The sequence below is a fragment of the Dermacentor silvarum genome, chromosome 10 (assembly GCF_013339745.2).
Source record: "Dermacentor silvarum isolate Dsil-2018 chromosome 10, BIME_Dsil_1.4, whole genome shotgun sequence".
NCBI classification, from domain to species: Eukaryota; Metazoa; Arthropoda; class Arachnida; order Ixodida; family Ixodidae; genus Dermacentor; species Dermacentor silvarum.
This window is the reverse complement of record NC_051163.1, coordinates 152,413,004-152,437,189: the sequence shown is the minus strand read 5'-3', so window position 1 is coordinate 152,437,189 and position 24,186 is coordinate 152,413,004.

Genomic DNA, 24,186 nt, shown 5'->3' with positions numbered 1-24,186 from the left:
GGGTTGGTGGTGGATATGAATTGTTATATGGTGTAACATAACTATATGTTGACAACGCATGGACACAATAAAAGTTTATTGAAGCCTGGACAGAAATTATATATGAAAACTATAGACACAAAAAACAAATATAATAGAGTAAAAGTAACCTATTTTCAGAACAGTGATACCGAGGGCGTCCACACTTGCACTGCACTAAAAGTATTAAGGCCACAGTCTCAAGAAGTGCATGAGGTGCAATATTTTTGCAAACGCAGGGTCACAATGCCTCCCTTCAGCGAAGCTGCAGAAAGAAAAGATTACAGAATGCTGCAGGACAACTACTAACCAGTGCAAAAATGTACACGACACGACATCAAAACTGCAAATGACACTAGAGTCATAATGTCGTAATAGTGTTGTACATGAAGGGACATCCATTTAAACGGATGTGGACATTAGGAAGCGTCTGTGTAAGTGTGGAACTTGTTTTGGGTGATGTAACAATGCGACATGGCAGCCCCATCTCGAATGATATAAAGTGGGTTTACTGATTATTGTTCTACTTTAGTGAGGCCTCCCAGTCGAAGCTGTGAAATGTTTCCAGAGACAAAACACTGAAGCGTGAGCATTGTGGAGGAAGTTCTCGGCATTCTATATCACCCAAAACATAGGTAAATGTTTGTTTCTTCCAATTAAAATTTATATTGAGGCAGGTTATTTCTAGCTGTACTAATGACATAAAAAGTTTCCTCTGTTCAATAATGAGCCTCGCTATTTCGTTCTCAAGGAATCAGGTGGCAATGTTATGCCTCCATTACTCTCCGGAGAAAATTATCTACAAAAGAACAGAAGATGTAGCATAATGCTAGCAGATATTATGTATATTTATTTCATCTGTAGGCGTGGATAAATGTTTCGAATATCCACCAGAGGACATGGACTTTACGTTCCGATTTTAAAAAATAAAAAACGTCTTCTATAAATTTAACGCCCTATGTATCTTTTTACACCATTGTGTTACGCTTGTTAGTGCATTACTTAGCATCATTTGGTCCTTACAAGGCATGCAGGAATGTGTAAACACTCTTATGCTGCTAGGGTATACTCCTATAATTGCCTTTACATCAACTGCTAAGCCATTTATGAAAAACTGAAAGTTGATGGGTGCCAGGGCTGCAACTTGAAAAACATCAGAGAAAATAAACTGAAACTGAGTACATCAACATAATCTGTAGATTGCCCTTAGAAGTGTACAAATTGACAGCAACATACAAAGTACCTACATTACGACAAGATTATTCCATAGGGAGAGATAGATTCCCGTGCAGCACAAACAATAAGCACTAGAGCGGGACTGATACATAATGAGAGACACTATGAGCGATATCAAGATTGGTAAAGTAAGAGCACAGCATGGGTTAAAATTAAAAATAAATATGTTCTACATAATTGAAAAACCTATATAAGGGCATGACGTGGACATACAAGAGTCCTATTTCCTTCATTGTGAATTGTTAGCACGTCCAGTGAAAGGCTAGTCAAGTCCTTGATGACAATGCACTCCGGACACTTCCTCACAACGTAAGCATGAAAATGTTCGTCGTATTCTATTGTCTCCAGCTTCTGAGCAAAAGCAAAAATATGCCTGTTTACAGAAAAAAATACTCTTAAGCATAACAAAAGCTGGTTGATCGGAACAAACATCGGTGACCACAACGCTGCTAACTGTGTACAGTGTGCCGCCAGTGTATATAGATTTAAAAGAAAATGCATCTCCTTCCTTCATATTGTTCGAAGAGAGTATTGTTTTTATTTGTGAAGGCATCTGCTCAAACGCGACTGTTTTGCATCCTACAGTTCTAAAAGATGTACCATGATCTCCACAAGACTGAAGGTACATTTCATAACCTTGATGGCGAATTGCAAGCGTAGATGTGATGTTTCTGAAGTTCTTCAACTTTCTGGCCATATCTTTGAAATACTGATGTTTTGCTTCATATCTCATCGTCCATGCATTTATAAGTGGCCCATACATTTCCATATACTTTGAATAGTGGATCAGAAAGTGTATTTTACAAGGGATAGATACATCTTGAAAAACTTGCTTGAAGTCAATACAAAAGCAAGAGATGAGGCGGTCTACTTAAGCGATATATTCCATAGTGACTCTTCGGCTCATGAGAATATCGACTGTTTTCCGCAGCAAAATGTAAAGCTCCCATTCTTCAACTCCTTTGGGAATCTGTGTACCTATATAGAATGGCAAGGACCGAAATAGACAAAACAGCTGCGATGCACTTCCTTTTATACTGCCTTGCAGCATTGTCATTGACAATTACTCAGGTTTATTACGCCTGTCATTTTCAGCATAGCAGTAGCCCACAATTGCAGAGTTCAGATACTCTAAATTAATTATTCTTTTTTTCACTAGAGAAAGGAGAACATGCTTCAGCAAAAATGGAATTACACCTTCAAGCACATCATGCATGAGGTCTGGGGGAAGGTGCCGTGTCGCATGAAAACCTGAAAATTCAACAGCACACTTACTCCGTACGCCATATATAGGGAGACAGCTAAGTCCGCTCTGAAGCAAGCTTACTTGGCGATTGTGTGCAGCTGTCGTTCTTTCAACAAAGTCTGCTGGTCGGTGCTTCCTTCCAATTTCACTGTGCAAAGCCATGCAGTGGCGACATATTCTACCGTTGCTAAAACTACATCTCAAGCCTCCCAGTCGATGCAGAGAAAGGTTGTCTCCACAGGCGAAAAAAACTGAACCTGTGAAAGCTTCCCCATTAATAACAATGCCTACAGTTTCAAGATGTGCAATGTCGTTAACAAGAGGTTGCAAAATTTGCTTTAAACCATATTTGACAACAAGTTTTTCTTTCGCTAGCACAGCTAAATGAATCGATGAAAGCTGGGACCTTGTTTCCGGTGGGCCGTTTAGAAGTGTATAATAAACTGCCATTATTTTGTGTTTTCCCCGTTTGCTTCCGAGAGGATCACATACCTCGAACTCATCTGTATACAACTGAATACACAGCTTCTCTGTATTTCCTTGAAAATATGCATGTTCTCGGAATTCTTTGCCATCAAAAACATCAACAAGATAACCTCCTGAATTTCGTGACCTAATTTTTGTTTCAGCCTGAGGACTTTCGAGCAAGTTTTTTAATACTTTAAGGACAGAAACATAAGTAAACATTTCTTTCTTCTGATTCATGTCCCTACCAAGACAAATAGTTTCTGGTTCTACAATATTCATGGAGAACTTCCAATACTTTTCACGTTCCTGATTATTAATGAGCCTTGCTATGTCATTGTGAACGAATGATGCGGCAGATTTGATGCCACCATTAGCCTCAGCAGAAAAGTGCGCTACAAAAGACTCAAGGTACATCACAAAATCAGCAGATATTTCTTGAAGTGTTGCATTAGGTAGGCGCTTTCCCTCTTTCCATTTCAGTTGTAGATGTGCAAATTCTTTAAATAAGTGTGGATACTGATCAGAAGACAAGCTTGTACTTCTTTCTGTAGACACTGAAAAGTTTGTGTGCTCACTGAGTAGTTCATCACCTTCACTGCTGCCAGGGACCTCCTCATTGTCACCTTCCACATTGTCTACACCTTCTTTTGTCCCTTGCGGCTCTTCCATATCCGCAATACTTTCGAGGAGACCTGAATGGTACCTTGAAACATGCTTTCTGTAAGCCCCATAATGTCCGTTAGTCCTCAGGCATCCTTGAAGTCCACACACCCAGTGCCGTTCATGCCCATGCTCAGCATGGAAGTGGCGAAACAGAGACCTTAGAGTGTACTTTCTCTTTCCACACTTGTGGCACTGCATGAAGCGAATTCCAGGCATCTGGAGAACAAAAGTAAACAGGATATAATGCACAGTGCACATCTTACACTATTAGTTATAAGGAGAGGTTCCACTAGAGAGGGCAGAATGTGGTGCTGTGAGCTGTTTTAGTCAGGTATATATGTAAAGCCAAACGCTAAAACACAGCAGCTTTATATTTAACTTTGCAACAGCAGTATTAAGGTAAGCAGGTGATAAAAGAGCATGCATGAGTGTGTTGCAGAATATGTGGTTACCCTAATCACGCTGCAAGTAAGTGCCAAGTTGCTTTACCTTATAATACGCACAAGAAAACTTGTGAATATAAAAAAATGCTTATCCCTGTAATTGAAGCTGTATGATTTTTGAAGCAATTCACTAATTATGAATATTTATTCTAATATCAAAGTTAGCAAGGTTTATGGGTGAATAAGCACGAGCATTTAAAAATGCTTAAAAGGCTCATGCCAGTTTCAATGGCCAAGTCTGGCACAAGCACTTGGAGGGGGGGGGGTGCATTTCAGAACACTGTGACGTGACCTTGTCTAAGACGAATGTTAGGCTCAAAGTTTCGTTGGAAGCAGCTTGCAATAGCAATGCTTTGCAATCGGTCCTTTAGCACATACTCACAGTGATTGGTTGATATTAGAACCCTGTAGCTCAATAGATGTTTACATTGCATCAGCTTACATCAATTAAGGCATGTCATGCACAATATAAATATAGAGCAATATAACCCAGTTTAAATGAATAACGCCGAAACAAAAGTGGTAACAGCAACGTATTAGGCATAGTTGTGGCAGCACAAAGCTTAAAAAAGAAACTCTGAACAAAAGAAAAACTCTACATAACCACAACTAATGACGATAACTGTGGAATATTTTAGTTTAAATTTTTGAACGCCACCATTGCATGCCGGATATCGCGATCATTTATTTAGTCTTCTGCACAAAAATGTGCAAGGTGTGTCAAGATGTCACTCAAAGCTTTATAAATGGTTTGCTTTGTTTCCTTTGGTTGCAACAGTAAGAAAGCACTTGCATTTACAGTTTCGTGACATCAGCATAACAATACTTTATTGGAATTGTTTAGATTGTTCACTATAAATGAGGTATGCTCAGAGCATATAATGGCAGAATTCGCTCATGAATGCAAAAGTTGGGTGACAAACAAAAAATAACGCCGTGTAAGGCCGGATTCTGCAATGATTGCTTGAACAATATTTAAACATATAGTTGTGCGCAATTCTTAATAGCGGTAGTTTTGACGCGAGTGTATGTGTGGTGTGTATTCAGCCGTTTTACACCTCCCAATGCAATTTTCAATGCTAACCAATAGACCGCGTTCTTAGCATGTGTGAATGCATGCCGTCACATATATCAGTTATCGCTTTGTATACCATGTTCGCGTCAGACCCACTAGCTCCCCAAAGTTTGTTGGGCCCTTTACTCAATATATTTCATTTTTTCGCATTACCAGCAACCCGGTACCACAAGCGAATGTAAGCAATGCCTATATATGATCCGTAAATCAGCTGCCATGGCACAACCGAATACGTATGACGAGAATACAGAAACTGTCACTACGAGCAGCCTATGTAGCCCCGTACAAGACAAAAATATCCAGTGGAAATTTAGCGGTAAATGCGAGAGAAATGAACTGGGTTATTCGAAGAGGCGGACATTACTAACACAAGAAATCGAAATACATAATGAACCAATTCAAGAAATCATTAATTAGCTTAATTATTTTATGGCAGATATATATTGCAATTTATGAATTGTAGCCGGTGAGTTTGCAAGACGCATCCACTTGAAATGAGTCTCGAGGATGACACTACTTTCGAATTATTTCCACAAAAACGTAGGACAAAATACATGAGCGTTCCAGTTACTTTTGTACTTGAATGCATAAAATAGCGTTGTCTTTAAAATGTAACAGTGCATTTTTACGGTGAGTTTAATGGCGCATATCTCCAAACTGGTGTCATTCTGGAAATACATTTCAATTGGATACGCCTCACAGTCTTGCCGGCTACAATTCGTGAATTGCACCTGTACCTCTACCATGTGATCTGCTACCCCTCACTTCACGCACATACACTTTATTCCGCTTTCGCACTCCGGATGCCAAGCATTAAAACAGGATTGTCGAGCGTATACCTGCATAGAAATGTATGCTGCCGAGAACACTTGATAACCCGGCCAAGCATGGCTCGCGCCATACTGCATTCGCGGCCTTCGCAGCATCTCGATGTACTGCGCAGGTGCGAGAAGCGCGGCCAGCGCTGCCTACGCATCGGACGCCCATCGCGTCATCTACTACGACGCCCAGCACAGCACCATCCAACCTACTCCAATCGCAAGTTCATTTGCGCACGCTGAAGAGAGAGAAGAAAAAAAAAGGCGGGCGGGCAGATACGACGCGCATCTTCGAATCGATGTGAAGCTAAGCTTTGGCGAATCGTTTGATCAAGCGCTATATATTTGGACATTTGATTCCTGGGTCCCTGGCGTAAAGAAAATTTGCGGGCACACCCGTGCGACGCAAAGTGAAACACACAGTGACCATGTAAAGAGCTAGTCGGCGTTAGCACGATATAATCACACGTGCGACTGTGACTTTCTTTTCCCGTTTAGTGTTTGGAGCTTCGGGCTACGCATTGATGGTGGACGGAAGTTCAATTCCTCTATCAAACACGCAATTCACTTTCTTTTTTGTGTGAGGTTACCCTGCAGGACACCAAGCACCCAGCCGCGGTCAGTAAATGTCCGGGAGGGTTCACAAAGAAAGTTTCGCTTTAATAGCGCTCGACCGCCGAAGCAGTTGGTTTTCGAAAAAACTGAGAGGAGAGCAGCAAAATTCGGGTAGCGGGGGCATCTATTTGCCAGATTTCCAAAGACTAGAATTGGGAAACTGAAAAGCAGTTTGCAAACAATAATGTTTCTTTCCGACAAAGTCTCGCAGGTCAACCGGCATAAATTTTAATAATAATCATTTTATACAAACTTCATCAATTTTACAAATTACAAATCATTAAAACAGCGCCTTACCTTGCCTGGAATGCCTTGTAGAAACTCAGTGGCTATGTACTGGGTCCGTCAGGCGCAGGTCGAAAGGATGCCGGACACGCAAAGAAGTGGCAGGAAAAGCATACCCACAATCACTCGACTCCTCAACGTGCTGGCATTTTATACCATTGCAGCCGTGCGCGCCGCGCCCCGCGCACCTCCTCTCCGCAGGGTTATTTTGTAGTGAGTACTCGTGTTGTGGAAAGGGAAGAGCGGCACCTTGTCTCGTGTCTTAAGGTATTTTGTACAGTCGGTTGATATGATAGGATAAGAGGCAAAATTTTCCTTACATTGTTCTTTATTTTCCCTCCTTATTCGTCTTTCGCCTTCCAGCTACATTTGTTCTCTATTGAAGACCAAGCCAGGTTTCTCCGAAAGCCTGATGCAGACATTATTAAAATGTGTCAATTCAATGAGTTTGGTTGAGCCCTGGCTTTGTTCTTCCTTGGTGTTTAAGGAATGCATCGTTTAAAAAAAATGGGCCTTAGGCATACGCTTTCATCAGCGCTGCAAGCCCACTCCATGCGACACGCCAAGCCAGTGTTGAAAGCCATGTCCGCCGAGATACTGAGTGGCCCCGCAGCCATCAGTCACGCCAAAGCCAAAACGCCAGAAAAAGAAAACTTTGCTTTCAGAACCAGCAATTAATTTGGGCTATTTTTTCACCCTTTATTCTGTGTTTGATTCACAAAACATCTAGCCCCTCGGATTCCTTTATTCTTCCCGTTAAATGATAAGCAGGAATTTGCAAAGTAAAATGTAGTGCAAAGGCTTCATGATACAATGTGCAAGCGTGACTGGACGAGGAGAGAGATAGAAACACACTGTGTGTCTTTTTCTATCTCTGTCCTCGTCCAGTTGCGCTTGCACTTTAATCAAAAGGCCGTGACTGCTGCGACCGGGTCGCAGCAAACAAAAGGTGCCCAAAACGTTTGGTGCGACCCATGACGTCACGTCCGCTATAACCCATGATGTCACGTCCGTTTATTTTCATGGCGGCTGTTTTTCGGGGCCGGTCGCGTTGTGAAGCGGTCCGTATTCCGTGCCTTCTTACAGAGTAAGTAATCCATTTTTCCACTCTATATGCATGTAATAAAAGGTTGGGGCTGTCAGCTGCTTGATGTGTTGCCGTTAGTTATCTTGCGCGCATATTTTGCCTCGTGACCGCGTCAAATTGCAGCCGGCCCGTGGAATAGGTCGTGGCATCCCATACAAAGCAATAAAGCTGATCCTCCGTCAGGATCGTTAGTACGTGTACAGAACCATCCAGTAGTGTGGTTCAGTGAATGATGCGTGAAAAAACGAGGACGCAAGAAAATCCTGGCATGGTGAGCTGTTCCGCCAGATCGTGTTGAATCGCGTTTTTGCGCGAGATGGTCGAACAGCTTTGCTACTGCTTTTCTACAGCTTTGCTGCATTTCATTTAATCATCACCTGCATTCTTTTTAATAAGACAAATGACATTACTGCGCGAAGGAGCGTCTCGGAAGTTTACCAACAACAGCCAATGCCGCCGTGCCTGTTGCATGCACGCTTACCAGCTACACGCTGTCCTGATGCAGTTGGAACGATTATGACGCAGTATCAGCCTGCTACTGCGGGCTGCAGGATCACGATGACAATACAATTAAAATAACTAAAGAAATTAATGCAGTAAGTGTGGTGTTCAAACGTTGCCAAGCGTGATAAGCGGACCTGCCTCGTAAGATGCGTTGAATGAATCGGCTTTCTAAAGTCAGCTTCGCCGCAGTAGACGTGTTACGCGGTGAATCTTACCCAAAAATTATTGCAGTGAAGCATACCAAAAGTGAAAAGGGGCCGCTATCACGGGACATGTATATGTTCCTTAACTATGTACGCGCGCACTCGCCTTCGCCCATCACATTACGCGCGCCCAGGAGCGTAATAAGTGTATTGGCAGGTGTACTCACCTATATGAAAACTGCCAAGAAAAGCTGGTTAAGGCAAGCTCTCTTGTCGAAACGTTTGCACCAGCCTGTTCGACCACTGTTATATCACCGCAGTTTGTGTATTGCGGTGAAGCATACCGATAGTGGGTAGGGGTCACGCGAATCGGGAGTGTAGGGTTTCAGCCAGCGACGAACCCTACCAGTCTCAACGTTCTAGTCTCAACAAAGCTCATTTTTGCGCCAGGATGACGTTTCGACAACTTTTGTTGGCTGTTGGTGATGACACAACTCTTTTACAGATAACATTCTCTAAGCCTTTTGAAATGACAGGGAGCACTGACACCGGCCGATAATGTGACATGACATTTCTGTCCCCTGATTTAAACAGTGCAGTCAGCTTCGCCTGTTGCATTTTTCTAGGGTAAACGCCAGTAGACAAGCAAACATTGAATACGTGGGTGAAAACAGGCACTTTGCTTTGTTGTGTACCTGTCATACTGCTATTAAATTTTCCTTTCCTTTTAAAGTGCTTACGTACATCACATCGCAAGGAGTCACTGTGTAATTAGTGGCCTTGTCATGTTAAAAAACCAGGCTCTACTCAAGAGAGGTTGGGGTTAAGTACCTGTGAAATTTTTTTAGAGGGGTAGTTTTCTGAGAAGAAATCAGATGCCAGAAACAGACCTGTGGTATCCTGGGTTTGAGTATTTAACAGTGGAAAGGATACAAAATACATTATATTTCTTGTCTGAAACCAACAAGTAAGTGAAATGTGTAAATATATTAAATAGCGTCCATGCAGCAACTGCAAGCTGTGCACACCTAGACCCAAAACGCGCTTCTCTTGCTCCAGTCCATGCAGGCTGTCAGCTGCTTTGTTGAAGCCTCTAGTACATTCTCAGTGGTGCAGTAATTTTTGTCTGCATTTTGCTCAAGTCTGCCCTAGACATAATTGAGTGATTTGCAGTTGCAACTGGACTGCAGCCTCAGCTTGGGAGACCAGTGGTAGGGCACTTTTTGTAAGACTAAGCTACACATAGCATTACCAGTTTGAGCAGACACCCGTTTATATATGTGTCGTCTTTAGCATCTAGATTTTTTACCATGAATTCAGAAAAATCTCCAGCACATCGAGTCCCTAGATTTGAAATGCTGTATAAGTTGTCTTCTTGTTCATTGCGGTTGCGCTTAACTTCGGTCCAAATAGGAGAGCACTTCTGCATAGCACATCAAGGACCATTCTTATTAACATGCCTTCCTTTTATTTATCTTACCTACAATCAAGAGCACACGTATAGAGCACATGAATGTGCTGTGCTTGAACTTGACTTACATTGCCATGTTTAGTAGCACAGTGCTCATAGTTGGTGTTGGTTCATTCAAGCTAAGCATTACTACAACCTTTAACTGTAGGTATTATGGTGCGAGAGCAGAGAAATGGATATGCAAAGACAGTTGGGCACTTTAAGACATCTTTTTGTGTGTGAAAAGGCGAAGATACACAAAATTGGATAGAACACGTGCACTTTCATCTTTTCTCACAACAACAAAAAAAAAAAAGAACGTCGGAGGAATAAGGTTCCTTCACTGTGCCATAGAAACTATATGTTTGCTCTCAAATGTAATTCTGATTCGTTGGATTTGTTCTTGTGCTGTTTTTATTGAGTGTGCTTTACTTTTTACATGTCAACGTTTCAAACTCGTTTTTATTTTTGACAGACTGAACATCCCACGTCTTGGTTTGACTTCCTGGTACAGGATACTTGCAGTTGGCACGGAGTGGTGAAGCAGCATGGTGTACTTTTATTAAAAGCACAGATTTCACCAGTATAGAAGCAGTTCATCAAAAAAAACATGTGTGCTGAAAATAAAGTGTTCCTACCCAGATTCCTCAGTGTCTAATTATGCTTGTATCCCTGTGTTCTCTTCAGCAAAACCACTTATATGGGGAATTGATTGTGATAAGTGCTTGTGAGAGTTTTCAGGAAGAGCTTTGGACCCTTTTTACTGGTGCACAGGTAAAATGTGCATATGCTGTAAAATTGAAACACCAGGTGGAGTAGCAAACACCAAGGCTTGATGTGGCATTTGTCGAGCTTGTGTGTCGGCACATTTTCCATACAACAATATACTCTAGGACAGCATGCTAGCACTACAAAGCACCCATCTTTTATGTTACGTATAAATTACTGCAAGCTTTTTAAAGATGGTCACAAGAGAAATGCTGGCTTTAATTCAAAACTAAAGGTGAAGGAAGCTGTGCAAATGTATTGAGAAATTATGCAATCTGTGCCATTTACTCACTTCAGGTAACGTCCAAACGTGCCATAAGGCCTTGATAGCTGAAACCTGAGTAACAACTGGTAATGCAATTAAAGAATCTTGTTACACCTCTAAAAATGAGGCAGTGAAATGAAATTACTGTCACAATTCCTTTTTGTTAGGACTTCGTTTGGGTTGAATATACTGATTGTAACAACACAAAGTGGAGGGGGTGATGCACATTAGAGAAATGCTAGTCTATTTTTATATTCCACCTTCTCTACATTCAAAGTGCAGTAAAGTTACCATGGAAAGCTACAGTGAAGCCATTGGTTGAGTCTGTATGGTGGCAATGACCAACCTAACTGCTTGGGTTTATAGTGCCTTACTTGTACATACCTATTTAAACGTTGAGCTATTTGAACATTGATTAAGGTAACCAACATATGAACAAGTAGTTTACTGAGTAAATTACATGGGGAAGGGCAGAAAGATAGGACAGAGCACAGGGGGTGTATTGTGCAAGTGTCAACCAAATGGACATAACCATTTCAACTGCTGCTTAAGTTCTGATTGGCTGGGCTGGGGCACACGTGAGAGGGAGACAGGTGCCCCAGTCAATCAACGTTTCAGCAACAGATGAAATGGATGTGTCCACTAGATGAATACTTTCAGAACACCCCCCCCACCCCGCAGTTCTGTCTGTGACCAACATGCCTGGTATGGCACCCTTGCTTTCAATATCCGTCTTTATCAGCAAAAGTGGGAAAGAGCCACGTTTGTGCATGAAACGTTTTCCTGAGGTTGTCTGCCGTGAAGCCCATGGTGGTAATCACAGGAAACAGGGCAGCTCCAGAGTAGCACCAAAGGAGAAGCCTTTATCAAGACAAATATGGACTGCATGCTCAAATTTGTGAGCTCACAAGTTTGCCAAGGCCGCGTCGTGTCGGTAGTTGATGAAGACTACATGAGAGAGAGAGAGAGATAAATGAGATGCGAAAGGCAGGGAGGTTAACCGGAAGGTAACTATCCATTAACATGGTTAATGAATAACCACATAGGCTAAAATTATTTAGGTACTGTTTATGAGGACTACATATTTGCTGGAAATCTCTGAAAATAATTGTGCAAGCGCAGAATAACACCCTCCACTAGTGGTGACGTTCTTGAAGGAATGAATATGTATCAGTTGTACCTGTGTGGTGAATGAAGTTACATAAAAAAAAACTTGGCAATAGAAACTAAATTCAGAGTAGTACTCCAAATACATTGCCTCTTCTTTAGGACTAGATGAATGCAATTAATTATAATAATCAATTGAAAATCGAATGCCAACCACAAAAAAAACGTTATAAATGTTTTAGCTCCTACCTGAGAGCCATGATTGTGAACAAGCTCCAGTTGAACCATCTCTAATTTTTCATTTTCATGATTTGTGTTTAAACTACTTACCATGCCTCTTTCGACCAGACCAGACGAGCTTTCGTCAAACTCTTCACTACTTCAATGCAAATAATTAGAGGTTGGCAAATGTAAATTTTTTCTAATGGGGATAGTAAGTGTCGAATAGTCGAATACAGATGAATACATTTACAGCAGGCTTATTTATCTTGATATAATTAAGCACCGTGCTTCTACTGACTACAAAAAAAAGAAAAATACTGCTAACTATCGGGGAAGATTAGGATTACTTTTAAACACAAGTTCACTAATTGTGATTTAAAAAACTTCACAAACACCTCTCAAAATCTTAAGAGCCTGGTGGCAAACAAGAGTTCTAAGAATAAATAGCTGCTGTATGACTAGCTGTAAAAAAGTACTAAATAAATGGTTGTGGCAGAAAAAAAAACGGAAGATAAAAGCTGCGGAAGGACTATTTTGCTGTAAAGACATGTAAAAGGACACGTTGCAAGAAAAAAATCACTGGTTATAAAAAATTTACATGCTCAGACTGTGAATAAAAATAAATGATAGGCTATAATCAAAAATCAGGAGTTGTCATGTAGCCTTCCATCATGAAACCAAAAACACAGTTTGCATTACCAATTTTGTTTCTGCATTGCTTCGAAAACTTTTGTTGTTTCACTTGTGATAATTTGGGATACTTTGTTAGCAGATGGTGAACAGTAACAACTTTAACAGTCGGTTACTGCGAAGTATTTGGCTAGTTTTATTTAATCAAAAATTCTGAATAGTTGATTATTTTAGAATACAAATAGTTAGCATGTAACGTTCGATTCATATCCAAAACTTCAAATATTCTTCCACCCGTACAAATAATACTTCCTTTACCAGTGTTCATGCCAAAGCCCCCTCCCCCCCTCCCTTCTCCCTAATATGTACTCGGCATCCACCTCTACAATCCTGAGGCATACTGACATTATGCCGTGTGGCAACCCAAGCCAATAAAAAAAATCCTGAGGCATGATTAGATTTGCATTGTGTGGTAAGTACCAGTCTGCAATAGTTTGGATCTGTCGGCTGTGCTGAGTAATTGTACATCACATACTTGTAACAGTCAAGTAGTGCTTCTCAAGAATTGTGTTCGAACTGCACACACTAAAATATAAGCTGGGATATTCAAAAAACAAGTACGTGTTTTGCTTGCCAATCAACGTTTAGTGCGCTCATTTATGTTAGGTGTGCTGTTAAACGAATATTGTAATTTGCTAATGCAAAGAAAAAACAAGCCAGTATCTCTTGCTTTATAAATATATGCACTGAACCAAGAAAGTAATTAACGAAGAAGAACATCAGAAATAAACACAAATATGTGTACACTTACTGGCATAAAATAATTCTCAATGCAATATTTCATTGAGGCATGCAACTTGAATTAAAGCCGGGTCACAGGCTTTCCAAAGCATTCCCTAACTTGTATGTGTTGCTCAGCAACATTCAAGAAGCTTTCACCAGGTTGATTTTTCTTTTGAATAACTTAATAGTAAATGAAAGGGAAGCCATGAGGGTAAGTCATAGAGAACACGGATACCTAGGTTCAATGATAAACTAAAACGCCAAAATGGAACTATTAGGCAGCCCAGAGGATCAGCAAAACTGACATAGATTGGAAAAACTGGAAAGATGCATCATGGTGTATATTTATGTTATACAGGTCCCAGTCAAGTTGAAAGATTTTTACTTTCTAATAAATTTATACGACAATACATGACCAGCAATACTCTATAGGGAACTGAAACAATTTTAATAAAGTCATCTAGAAGTCAGGACAGAGAAGGGACTGAAGTGAGGATGCTAAAGTGGATGAAGTGGAAGCAGAATGTGAAGATACGTCTTAAAAATGACATCCAACACACGCATAAAGGTGGCAAAGATTGGACTCAATGTTCAAGAAGAAGTTGAATATGACAATTTATTAGAATACATACATGAGAGGGCAGCAGCAATACAGCCGAGATAACTGTCATGCAAGAGGAAAGGATGCTAGTCTAAACATTAACAGTTCATCAGAAAATGATTAAGCATGGGTGCAGGCTTATGTAGAATTCCGTATGGTATGCACGATGTGAGAGTTGAATCTCATAAAGAACCGTGGCCTTACATGCCTCAAATATAAAATGATGTGGGCTGAGATGAGTGTATAATCCAGGATAGCATCAAGAGGGGGCCTCCTCCAAAAAAGAGAACAAGAGGGAGAGAGATTTTCGACGTAACAGATACAAGTCATACGTATCACAATTAACTCCAACATGTCTCGGGGAAGACACAAACTGAATCTGCCAATGGTGTAGGCAAAATGGTGTATATATATATATATATATATATATATACATGCGTACATATACACACACATACGTACATACATACATACATACATACATACATACATGCATACATATATTCCGGTGTGATAGGCGTAAAGTACTATATTTTTTTCATACTGTGTTACCCTTTGAACTTGGGCCATTGCTGTTTTAATATAGCAGTTGCCAACTGGCAGATGAAACGTAAATCTGCGAAACTAAGTCTACGACTGGAATATAATAATATAGCCATTTGCTGCTTGTAATTAATAACCACCTCTTTCTTTTTGCACGCAAATAGTACGCTGATATTCCCGAAAGAGCATCATACAGTAGCTTATTTGAGTTTGTTAAATAGGGCACAAAAATGCTTTACTCAAATCTGCATACTATATTTGTTTGTATGATTGATTAGTTGGTGAACTTGTCGATGAGGACTTTATATTTACTGTTGCAGCAAGATTCTGGCAATGTTACATGACCGAAATGTTGCGATCTCACTCAGTATGTACATGGCCCCTTCATATATGACTGACGGCGCACTGTCAATAAATGTGTCGAAGTCAGATAATTTTATTCCATGGAGCTGGATAATCTCTTTAATGGATGCAGAAAAGACAGGAATATCCTTTGTTGCATTGTTTAGGGAGTCTTTGTTTAATTCGGAGTAATAAAATTTTGGCTTGATGTACAGTCAGTATAATGCCACATTTTTTCATAAAAGATTTAAATTACTGGCCCAAACCACATGAACAAGTTAATTACTAGCTGCAGGCATAACAAGAATTAAGGAAAAACTGCTACTTCACCATAGCTGACACAACACAGCATTGAACATGTGCGGAAAAGTGCCTTTGTGTGGTCCCTTTAGTAAAGCTGTCATGTGTATAGCAGTACTCTGCAGCCTGATTGAATGAACTGGAGTAACACTGGGTAAACAGCATCAATTGACCCAAGCTCAGTTTCTGTATTTGTTTTTTTCTTGCCGCTATATTGGACAGAATTGACAAAAAGAATTTGCACCCACAAATGATGTGGGCACCATGACTCAAGGAGCGGTACAACAAGATATGTATACACATTCAAATATTGATTAAATTAACTTTTCTGTTCTCTACAAGGGTGGCAATGTAGGCTTGTTGGTTGATCATCATGGAATGGCATGTAGTGTACTGCAGCAAAAGCAAGGATACCATAAGCAACGAAACACAGACATAAGCACCTAATTATGTATGCGTTCCGTTTCTTCTCGTATCCTTGTTTTCACTGCGCTACACTACATGCCACTCGATACTCTAGCTGTCACATTCATGAGCACTGGAAACCTAGTATCAACTAACGTCTTGCCTGATTTACGATAATTAAAAAGCAAAATATGTGTATAGTAGGTCTAATTGAATTCTGGTGATTTTAGCATCATTGACGTATATAGCTTTTGAGAATGTTTAATTATTTCTCCCATGGAGGCAGAGTGCATGCTCAACTGCTACAATTAGTGCGAATGTAGGCAAAAAAGACATACTTTTGGCTCTGGCATACATTTTATAGTATGTTGCATGATCTAATCAAGTTGTTTCGATTTAACGAAGTTATTGATTTAACAAATTTATAAAACCTCAGATATATACCAATAAAATTCATTAACTAGACTTACTGTACTTTATAACCAAAGTATCCAATCAAAGCAGCTACAGCCGCCGCGGTTGCGATAAGCGATTGCTTATAAACATTGCTTATAAGCAATTTGCATTAAACAGCGCGTGCAGACGAAGCGCGAACGTACGTGAGCTCTACATAAACACGCCATCGTCGTTATTCTGTTGCGATGATTGATGCGAAAGCATCAAATATCCCATTGAGTGAAAAAGCCGGCATCTGTCATCTTGGCGAAACGGCATCTAAATTGTCATTGGCTGGGGATGCCACGTCACAAACGCGCCTCGACGGGGTAGAGCGGGCCCAACGAAAGGGAACACCTGCTGCTCGCTAGGGCCTCAGGTATTGCGGGAGAGGAGAGGGCATCGCCTCAATGCCACGTCATCCTCCCTCTCCCAAGTGAGCACGCGGTCCGTATCTCTCTCTTTCTCAAGCCCACTTGACTTAGCTGCTGCGCGCCTGCCGGCCTTGGTGACCGCTGCTACTTCCTCGGTCTCTCGACATGCAGGACGTTGGTGGCATATGGCGTTGGCATCGCAAGCTGTTGCTGCTGCTTGCTGGCTCGGGCAGCACATACCACTATGGTGCATTACTCACAGTGCAAAATTCGAAGGACTGCTCACCGACATTTAATTGGACATGTCCTCGGACGCGTCATCGTTCACCGTCACCGATTACTGTCTTCTCACTGTGGTTGACATTGTGTTGTCATTTCGAATTCATCGTAATATCACCCCTTTGACACGGCCTTCACGCTGTGTCGTAGATCACGCAGTCGTCGTCACGCATGCAGCCATCATCCCATGGTCATTATGCCTCAGTCGTCGTGACTCAAGAATTGTGATCCCATCGTCAATCATACGATCGTTGTCACACTGGCATAATCATACTGTAGTCGGCATTCGACAGGTCAATCACCCTGATCAGCATTGCCTCTAAGGTTCTAGAACAGAATGCATGTGGTGACGTACCGCAGTAGTATCGTAGGAGACACTCGGGCAGGGCAATAGCTGGCCTTGATCACCAGGCCAAGCCTCCCTGCTGCTACGACCCACCACTACATCACTTATTTCAAGCTCCACAGTAATCCTTAACTGAGTAACAAAATGGTTTCTTCAGCAAATGTCAGCATAATTGCCATAAGGACCTTCTCTCTCATGCAAAACACAACTATTGTCATGTTAACTAACTTGATCTCCACTCTTGAACTTGGTTCTTGCGTTGAATGTATCCTTTTAGCTTTCGAACGTCTGATACATTGTGCCACTGACTCCTTCTCCTGAAGTTAAGTGAAATTAATATTGATTGATTGCAATTACTAAAATGCACTGAATGCTTACTTCGTGACCAAGTACAATTTGTATATGTTTACAACTCCAATTCACAAATCTGTCTTTTGTAACTTCTGGCATGCCATTAGGTTGAGTGTTTAGGTGCTTCATTTTTCTTATTTAAGACCTCCCACTACTGCTACACATGATACATATGATAGTACTGTACTGCTACGCATCATAGCTTTACTAAAGGGACCGCACAAAGGCACTTTTCCGCACATGTTCAATGCTGTGTTGTGTCAGCTATGGTGAAGTAGCAGTTTTTCCTTAATTCTTGTTATGCCTGCAGCTAGTAATTAACTTGTTCATGTGGTTTGGGCCAGTAATTTAAATCTTTTATGAAAAAATGTGGCATTATACTGACTGTACATCAAGCCAAAATTTTATTACTCCGAATTAAACAAGGACTCCCTAAACAATGCAACAAAGGATATTCCTGTCTTCTCTGCATCCTTTAAAGAGATTATCCAGCTCCATGGAATAAAATTATCTGACTTCGACACATTTATTGACAGTGCGCCGTCAGTCATGTATGAAGGGGCCATGTACATACTGAGTGAGATCGCAACATTTCAGTCATGTAACATTGCCAGTATCTTGCTGCAACAGTAAATATAAAGTCCTCATCGACAAGTTCACCAACTAATCAATCATACAAACAAATATAGTATGCAGATTTGAGTAAAGCATTTTTGTGCCCTATTTAACAAACACAAATAAGCTACTGTATGATGCTCTTTCGGGAATATCAGCGTACTGTTTGCGTGCAAAAAGAAAGAGGTGGTTATTAATTACAAGCAGCAAATGGCTATATTATTATATTCCAGTCGTAGACTTAGTTTCGCAGATTTACGTTTCATCTGCCAGTTGGCAACTGCTATATTAAAACAGCAATGGCCCAAGTTCAAAGGGTAACACAGTATGAAAAAAATATAGTACTTTACGCCTATCACACCGGAATATATGTATGCATGTATGTATGTATGTACGTATGTGTGTGTATATGTACGCATGTATATATATCTATATATATATATATATATATATATATATATATATATATATATATACACCATTTTGCCTACACCATTGGCAGATTCAGTTTGTGTCTTCCCCGAGACATGTTGGAGTTAATTGTGATACGTATGACTTGTATCTGTTACGTCGAAAATCTCTCTCCCTCTTGTTCTCTTTTTTGGAGGAGGCCCCCTCTTGATGCTATCCTTGATTATACACTCATCTTAGCCCACATCATTTTATATTTGAGGCATGTAAGGCCACGGTTCTTTATGAGATTCAACTCTCACATCGTGCATACCATACGGAATTCTACATAAGCCTGCACCCATGCTTAATCATTTTCTGATGAACTGTTAATGTTTAGACTAGCATCCTTTCCTCTTGCATGACAGTTATCTCGGCTGTATTGCTGCTGCCCTCTCATGTATGTATTCTAATAAATTGTCATATTCAACTTCTTCTTGAACATTGAGTCCAATCTTTGCCACCTTTATGCGTGTGTTGGATGTCATTTTTTAAGACGTATCTTCACATTCTGCTTCCACTTCATCCACTTTAGCATCCTCACTTCAGTCCCTTCTCTGTCCTGACTTCTAGATGACTTTATTAAAAATGTTTCAGTTCCCTATACAGTATTGCTGGTCATGTATTGTCGTATAAATTTATTAGAAAGTAAAAATCTTTCAACTTGACTGGGACCTGTATAACATAAATATACACCATGATGCATCTTTCCAGTTTTTCCAATCTATGTCAGTTTTGCTGATCCTCTGGACTGCCTAATAGTTCCATTTTGGCGTTTTAGTTTATCATTGAACCTAGGTATCCGTCTTCTCTATGACTTACCCTCATGGCTTCCCTTTCATTTACTATTAAGTTATTCAAAAGAAAAATCAACCTGGTGAAAGCTTCTTGAATGTTGCTGAGCAACACATACAAGTTAGGGAATGCTTTGGAAAGCCTGTGACCCGGCTTTAATTCAAGTTGCATGCCTCAATGAAATATTGCATTGAGAATTATTTTATGCCAGTAAGTGCACACATATTTGTGTTTATTTTTGATGTTCTTCTTCGTTAATTACTTTCTTGGTTCAGTGCATATATTTATAAAGCAAGAGATACTGGCTTGTTTTTTCTTTGCATTAGCAAATTACAATATTCGTTTAACAGCACACCTAACATAAATGAGCACACTAAACGTTGATTGGCAAGCAAAACACGTACTTGTCTTTTGAATATCCCAGCTTATGTTTTAGTGTGTGCAGTTCGAACACAATTCTTGAGAACCACTACTTGACTGTTACAAGTATGTGATGTACAATTACTCAGCACAGCCGACAGATCCAAACTATTGCAGACTGGTACTTACCACACAATGCAAATCTAATCATGCCTCAGGATTTTTTTTTATTGGCTTGGGTTGCCACACGGCATAATGTCAGTATGCCTCAGGATTGTAGAGGTGGATGCAGAGTACATATTAAGGAGAAGGGAGGGGGGGAGGGGGCTTTGGCATGAACACTGGTAAAGGAAGTATTATTTGTAGGGGTGGAAGAATATTTGAAGTTTTGGATATGAATCGAACGTTACATGCTAACTATTCGTATTCTAAAATAATGAACTATTCAGAATTTTTGATTAAATAAAACTAGCCAAATACTTCGCAGTAACCGACTGTTAAAGTTGTTACTGTTCACCATCTGCTAACAAAGTATCCCAAATTATCACAAGTGAAACAACAAAAGTTTTCGAAGCAATGCAGAAACAAAATTGGTAATGCAAACTGTGTTTTTGGTTTCACGATGGAAGGCTACATGACAACTCCTGATTTTTGATTATAGCCTATCATTTATTTTTATTCACAGTCTGAGCATGTAAATTTTTCATAACCAGTGATTTTTTTCTTGCAACCTGTCCTTTTACATGTCTTTACAGCAATATAGTCCTTCTGCAGCTTTTATCTTCCGGTTTTTTTTCTGCCACAACCATTTATTTAGTACTTTTTTACAGCTTTCAGTTTTTCAGTTTCAGTTTTATTTCCTTAAAGACCCCTTTGCTAGGGGTATTACATAAGGGGTGGGTACAGTTGATGCAACAGAAACACAGGTATTCAGAAAACTACAAGAAAGCTACATTTCGCAAGTGCATAAAAACAGAAAGAAGGGGGAAAATGCCGGTGAAAAAAGCTGATTGTTTTTCAGCCAACAAAGACACATTTTCGAAGAACGATGTCGGGCAAGTGATTTCAGCGACGTGGTGGGGAAGGGCGTTCCAGTCTGATGCTGTGCGGGAAAAAAAAGACGAAGAAAAGGTAGTTGTATGGGAGCGTGGCCGTAAGACTTGTAATGGGTGCCCAGTTCGTAGCGATATGCGTGCGGGTGGTGTGATATATGGCTCGTGAATTAGGGAACTGTAAAAAAACCTATGAAAGAGGCAAAGGCTGGCTGTAGCGCGACGACGTGCAAGGGGCTGGAGATCAGATTTTGCTCTTAAGGATGATACGCTTACGTCATATGAGTATGATGAATGGATGTATCTGACGACGCGGTTCTGAAAGGACTCGAGCGCGTTAACAAGATAGACTTGATATGGATTCCAGATGGGTGATGCGTATTCAACTTTCGGTCTGATAAGGGATTTGAAAGCTAGGAGTTTTACGTTCTGCGGGGCGTCACGCAAGTGTCGTCTCATGAAGCCAAAAGTTCTGTTAGCTGATGAAAGTATGTTGGAAATATGCGTACCCCAACTGAGATCATGAGAAAGTGTTACGCCCAAGTACTTAAATGATTCTACTGATTCTATGAGAACGTTCACTATTGTATAAGAGGACAGGAAAGGGTTACGGCGGCGGGTAAAAGATATATGCTTACATTTGTTGGGATTAAGAGTCATTAACCATTGTTCACTCCAAGACTGCACGTTGTTGAGACTTTGTTGTAAGGTGTTTTCGTCAGTAGCATTAGAAACTGGATGGTAAATCACGCAGTCATCAGCGAAAATTCGTATCTTGCAAGATACATGTAGGGGTAAGTCATTAATATAAATTAAAAAGAGAAGAGGACCGAGAACTGATCCCTGCGGGACACCAGAAGTTACAGGGAGTAGAGTGGATGATTTGTCATTTATAGAAACGAATTGGTAGCGATCAGTAAGGAATGCTTCGAGCCATTTGAGTACGTCACTGTGCAAGTTCAAAGAAGAAAGTTTTAGTAGTAAGTGGCGGTGAGGAACTTTGTCAAAGGCCTTTTCATAGTCCAGAAAAATAGCGTCAGTTTGTTGGTTAGAGTCAAGGTTTATATGCAAGTCGTGTAGAAACAAAGCTAGTTGCGTTTCGGTAGAGAAGCCCTTACGGAACCCATGCTGTGCCGAATGAAAAAATTGATTGGCGTCCAAGTGATTCATGATCAGGGAGTAGATGACATGTTCCATGATTTTGCACGGAATGCTAGTGAGAGAGATCGGTCGATAATTTAGCGGTGTGTTCTTATTACCAGACTTGTAGATGGGAACGACCTTCCCCACCTTCCAGTCGTGAGGCATGGAGGCTGTAGAAAGTGACTGAGAAAATATAAGACACAAAATTGATGAAGAAATATATTTTGTATTTTTTAGCACTTTAGAGTTTATATCATCTATACCTGCTGAGGATGAAAGTTTAAGGTTTTCAATAATGCGCAAAACACCATCAGGATAAAACACCACGCTCGGCATGCTAGAAGCTATGTTGCAGGGGACATTAGACAATGGAACGTTATTATCGTTAGAAAATACTGCTAATACAGCTAGTCATACAGCAGCTATTTATTCTTGGAACTCTTGTTTGCCACCAGGCTCTAAAGATTTTGAGAGGTGTTTGTGCAGTTTTTTAAATCACAATTAGTGAACTTGTGTTTAAAAGTAATCCTAATCTTCCCTGATAGTTAGCAGTATTTTTCTTTTTTTTGTAGTCAGTACAAGCACGGTGCTTAATTATATCAAGATAAATAAGCCTGCTGTAAATGTATTCATCTGTATTCGACTATTCGACACTTACTATCCCCATTAGAAAAAATTTACATTTGCCAACCTCTAATTATTTGCATTGAAGTAGTGAAGAGTTTGACGAAAACTCGTCTGGTCTGGTCGAAAGAGGCATGGTAAGTAGTTTAAACACAAATCATGAAAATGAAAAATTAGAGATGGTTCAACTGGAGCTTTGTTCACAATCATGGCTCTCAGGTAGGAGCTAAAACATTTATAACATTTTTTTTGTGGTTGGCATTCGATTTTCAATTGATTATTATAATTAATTGCATTCATCTAGTCCTAAAGAAGAGGGAATGTATTTGGAGTACTACTCTGAATTTAGTTTCTATTGCCAAGTTTTTTTTATGTAACTTCATTCACCACACAGGTACAACTGATACATATCCATTCCTTCAAGGACGTCACCACTAGTGGAGGGTGTTATTCTGCGCTTGCACAATTATTTTCAGAGATTTCCAGCAAATATGTAGTCCTCATAAACAGTACCTAAATAATTTTAGCCTATGTGGTTATTCATTAACCATGTTAATGGATAGTTACCTTCCGGTTAACCTCCCTGCCTTTCGCATCTCATTTATCTCTCTCTCTCTCATGTAGTCTTCATCAACTACCGACACGACGCGGCCGTGGCAAACTTGTGAGCTCACAAATTTGAGCATGCAGTAACCCCCCTCCATATTTGTCTTGATAAAGGCTTCTACTTTGGTGCTACTCTGGAGCTGCCCTGTTTCCTGTGATTACCACCATGGGCTTCAAGGCAGACAACCTCAGGAAAACGTTTCATGCACAAACGTGGCTCTTTCCCACTTTTGCTGATAAAGACGGATATTGAAAGCAAGGGTGCCACACCAGGCATGTTGGTCACAGACAGAACTGCGGGGAGGGGGGGTGTTCTGAAAGTATTCATCTAGTGGACACATCCATTTCATCTGTTGCTGAAACGTTGATTGACTGGGGCACCTGTCTCCCTCTCACGTGTGCCCCAGCCCAGCCAATCAGAACTTAAGCAGCAGTTGAAATGGTTATGTCCATTTGATTAACACTTGCAGAATACACCCCCTGTGCTCTGTCCTATCTTTCTGCCCTTCCCCATGTAATTTACTCAGTAAACTACTTGTTCATATGTTGGTTACCTTAATCAATGTTCAAATAGCTCAACGTTTAAATAGGTATGTACAAGTAAGGCACTATAAACCCAAGCAGTTAGGTTGGTGATTGCCACCATACAGACTCAACCAATGGCTTCACTGTAGCTTTCCATGGTAACTTTACTGCACTTTGAACGTAGAGAAGGTGGAATATAAAAATAGACTAGCAT